Here is a 4,666-nt window from a genome sequence, read left to right on the forward strand (position 1 = left end):
TCGGGTCACGTGAGCCCCCTGACGTCACATGACCCTCCTGAGGAAGGGTCACGTGACCTCAGGGGGGGCACGTGACCTCGGGGGGTTGTGTGACGTCAGGGGGTCACGTGACCTCGCGGTTACGCCGACGCCGCTCAAGCCGAAAACGGGCCCCTAAGAGCTGCGCTCTAATATGAACAAGTTTTTCTTGTTGCTGGCACTGATCGTAAACACACTACCTTTACGAAAGAGACGAATCCAATGTAAAAACAGAGTGCGCAGGCGAGCTGGTGTATGTTGAGCATGATGTAGATTACCCCAGATTTCTTTCTGTGTCATTTTTCTTCCACCAAGTTCCCATCTTTTACTAAAGTCTCGGGTAATCTACATCAGGAATCCAGTGTGGAAGAGTAAGGTCAGAAGGCAACGTCTGTTTCTTCTGTCATTCTGTTCCTTTCTTTTCCGCACACTGGAGTCGCATCAAGCCAACTAGAGCCACTGAATGAGCTAAGCTTTAGTGAAGCTTCAATGAAGCGTAGCTTATTTAGTGCCTCTAAAGCCAACAAGCTTCTCATCGCCATCATCGTCTACTTCAAGCCGGCCAGATAGGCACATGTTTACGGGCGGCAACGCCTTCAATGTGGCCTGTACCTAAACGTACAAATGAATATCTGTCATTCTGTTCCTTTGTCTTCCACTTTGGATCCTTCTCGTTTTCCACCCAGTCTCAGGTGGTTTGAGAAAATTATAAATCTACACTAAAGGGGTCCTGCAATGTCTTTTTGACTGGTTTTTAATTTGCACGGAACCTGAGCGTACTGAACGTAGTAACTTAATCCAACTTTTCTTTTCTCATATTTCGCTTTATTTTAGAAGTTATAGGCAAATTAGAATTACAAAAACAAGCAAAAAATAACCTCCTTCATGACGTCGTAGGTCCTGCCTTGAGTGGCCTTGAACTAGAGGAGGAGTAGTGAGCTCATCGAGCGCACACGGCTGCCGCACGCCGTGTCGACGGCTCGAGAGGGCGCCACTAAAGCACGTGTTGGATAGGCTGTATGAAGCGGGCGGCCAGCGCAGCTCGTATTGCATTTGCAGCGCGACTAAACACTAATTCGGCATAACATTTCATTGGCCACTAACGACAGCAAACACGGGGTAAAGAATAGTTCAGAACGGGAGCCACTTCGCGCTGACGCACCGCCAAATGGCCAAATCGCCAACAGGGCCCGCGCCGAAGGCCTTCGGAACGCTCGGAACCGGTCGGATTCTTGAGCCGGTATACGACCACAGCGCCGCCGCGTACATCCGGGACCTTTCTACGCTCCTCGTTTGTCGTATCCTCATCCCACTAGCCTTTTCTAGTATGCGCCGTTTTTTTCCGCCGCTTGGTGGCGGGTATGTCGACGGGTCATTTCTCGTTTCCGTACTTTCTAAACTGCATTTGTTTCTTTTCTGATCTAAAATAGTGAACAAAAACTACTTTCATACATAATTGAAACGGCTCGCGACACTTATATTTTGTATCTCGACTAAAAAAAAGCTCTTAGCGGCTTTGACCAGTGACAAGCCCAGTGCCAAAGACGTCACATTTTGCGCGCTTTCGGTACCGCGGGTCGCCCTCGTCGGTGGTGGAAGTTTCCGCGTCGTCCGGTTAGAATATGACGCACTGATATTTAGTTACTCTCTCCGTGCCCGCTGGCTTGCCCCAACCCCAAGAGACGTGGAAACCGCAAAGAAGGTAGACGCTTAAATATGATTGCAGGGCCCCTTTAAGCCATCGCTACTTTATGAAAATGTCCCAAACAAAATTGTTTCAACTGCAAACCTGGACAATATAGTCCCAAGGAATTTTATGGACAGTTTGAATCTTTCATGTTTTCTAAAATTGTACTCTGATGATCGATTAAGATTAATTAATTATAGTGTATGTAGTTACTTTATTACCTTGCAGAGTTCTCTCCAAGAGTTATTTTCATTTTTTTAGTCGTTGGCAGGTAGCTCCATGTCTCTAGTGGGTCCAACATCTAAGGATACATTCCCAAACCCTGCCATTCCTGTTAGCCGAGAACGGGAGAGGAACTGTTATCAGCTCCGCCTTCATACGGAATGCCATGTGCAGGGTGGTAACGAGACGACCTGCGTCACACTGAGCATGAATTTGCGTCCACCTTCGCGGCCTTGAATGCGTCATTAGAGCCGGATTAATAGGCAAATTTGGAAACGTATTTCTAGACAAAAAATGGAACAGTTTTAAAATGCAGTCACCTTGAAAGTTTCCATACTGCAACAGTCCCTAATTGCAGTATGCGGTAGTTAAAAACTGGCGGACGCAGGTATTTCTTGGGGGAGCGGGGCGGGGGGGGGGGGGGGGGGGGGGGGCTCAGCGTAATATATGTTTAACCCCCCCCTCCCCGTTTCCCTCCCCTAAATTTTCACACGGGCATAATTCAAGAGGGTTGTTAGGACAACCGGACCCCCCCCCCCCCCCTCCCCCCTTCCCTCTCAATCCGCCACTGATTAAAAAGGGCATAAATACATTAGAGTGCCGCTTAGTTATACTGCCACTTGGTGTATTAATTGGGGTTGTGAGAATATTTAGACAGCGTGTAGCTGGTCAACCATTTCAAAGATGCGACGAGTCACTCGCTGTACATGAGAAGTTTAGCCAGTGCAGTACAACCGCTAGCCTGGGGTCTTTAACCTGCACCACGCAGCAGTAGTACACGACCGCACGCCGGTACGATGCTCATCCGGATCGAAACGGGCAGGGGTGGGGATCAGTGTTGTGGAATGGGCACCCCCCATTCCATTCCAATTCCATTCTGGGGAATTAAAGTTTTCGATAATTCAATTCCTTTCAACTCCGAGGAATTGGGACACTGGGCCCATTCCCACTCCTGGAATGGCTGAATCGTTCCATTCCATTCCTCTAATTCCTAAACGTAAAAATTGGCACTTGACAGCTACATTGTGTTGCCGGCATAAGCAGCATAAAGCTGCCATTATCAAACGAATAGACAATTGCAAGAAATGCTATATGCCTAAAAAAAACACTGATTTTACTAAGCGGAGCGTTGGTGGCACAAAGTGTTTGTTCACATTGTACTACAAACATCGAGAAAGCCCCTTGATTTGTCGATGATGTCGATGCTTGTTTAAAACATCGGTCTCGCGACCACGTGGCTCGCAACAAACAGCAAAACTTAAATCCACTCATTTTATTTTTAAAACGGAACTGTTAAGGGCTGGGTTAATTCCCCACGTTCCCTAGGATCGTGTCCGGTAGGTCGACACAAACCTACCTGGACAGCTACCGCCATCTATAAGCGACGGCGGCAAGCACACAACCAGTATGGTTTCCGCCGTCGGTCGTAGATGGCGCCAACCTTTCCAGCTATAGATTAGAAGAAGTTGGGCGCGTTGGTGAGAATTCATCGTAGGAAACGTAGCGAAAAACAGAGGGCGACGAAGAAGAAGCACACAGTGTATCGAGTACAGCTCGGCTGGTCTTCCTTCTTCACAAAAGTGAAAAGGCCGAACGTTTTTTTTTTTTTTTTTTTGCAAGCTTTTTGGCCTTTGACTTTTAGGACAACGCGTCCAGAGTGTTTGTTTGATAAGATCATAGAAATATCCAGTTCGTGCGTGGCGCAGAAATAAGCTTTATTACTGTATTCTTCAAATACCTGCGCAGCAACACGGCTAGTGTTGCTGCTGGAAGCGACTCCATGCACAGCGGCGAAAACACATCCTCTGACAGGGTGCGACCTCTACGGCGCAGCACGAGGGACCGTCTATAGACCATGTCACGAAACCTGTTTTAAAACGCGTAAGTTCACGCTTGCTTTACGAATCTCGATATGTCTTATCATATTCAATTCAATTCTTTATGTGTTTTCCAGGCGATCAATATAACGTCTGCTGGGCTTAAATATACGTTTGCTCATTGCGGTTGGTTGTTTGCGTTGTGGCGACGGGTCGCGCAGTCTGCGTCGACAAAGCTAGCTTCAGACCAAGATACAATTAAAGGGGTAACTTACCGCACCGTTCGAATTGACATTCCCCGTCTCTCCTCATCACCACCGTCCAATTGACTTCTCACCGTCTCAAACTGCAGGAAGCACGAATGCAGGCCAGACAGCCGAGGCGTGCGGAAGCCAGAGCCTTAGCAGCACCCACCCAGCACTCCTTCTCAGTGGCCCTCACAGCAACGTTCGCGCCTCGTCTGGCCGTCTGGCGCGGGACTGTCTTTCTGCAGGTCTATACTCTGTTTCACCTTATGATGTACCGCAGGAAAGGCTACAAGCGCGAGCTCCTTGCTCTATGGCACGTCTCGGCGGTACAAGCTCTCGTACGTTAAAAGCAGCTTCCAACGCTATGAGCTCGCGCTTCTAGCCTTCTCTGCGGTACAACATTAGGTGAAACGGAGTATAGTCAGTTCGGTCACGCGACAAGAGCGGTGACGATGTCTACTTCACCTTACGATGGACCGCAACAAACAGAACGAGAGCCATTGAAACGAACCCAATGCCTTCTGAGTGTCGCGTGACCGTGGGGCGCATATATGCAACGCGCCTTGCGTGTAGTCCCACTCACGGTGCTGGATTGCCTGGAGTGACTCGTAGCGTCCGCAGCGGTCCATCGCAAGGTAAAACAAAGTATGCAGAGACTAAAGTCGAAAGAAATG

Source organism: Ixodes scapularis, unplaced genomic scaffold (assembly GCF_016920785.2).
Source record: "Ixodes scapularis isolate PalLabHiFi unplaced genomic scaffold, ASM1692078v2 PGA_scaffold0__279_contigs__length_252992795, whole genome shotgun sequence".
NCBI lineage: Eukaryota > Metazoa > Arthropoda > Arachnida > Ixodida > Ixodidae > Ixodes > Ixodes scapularis.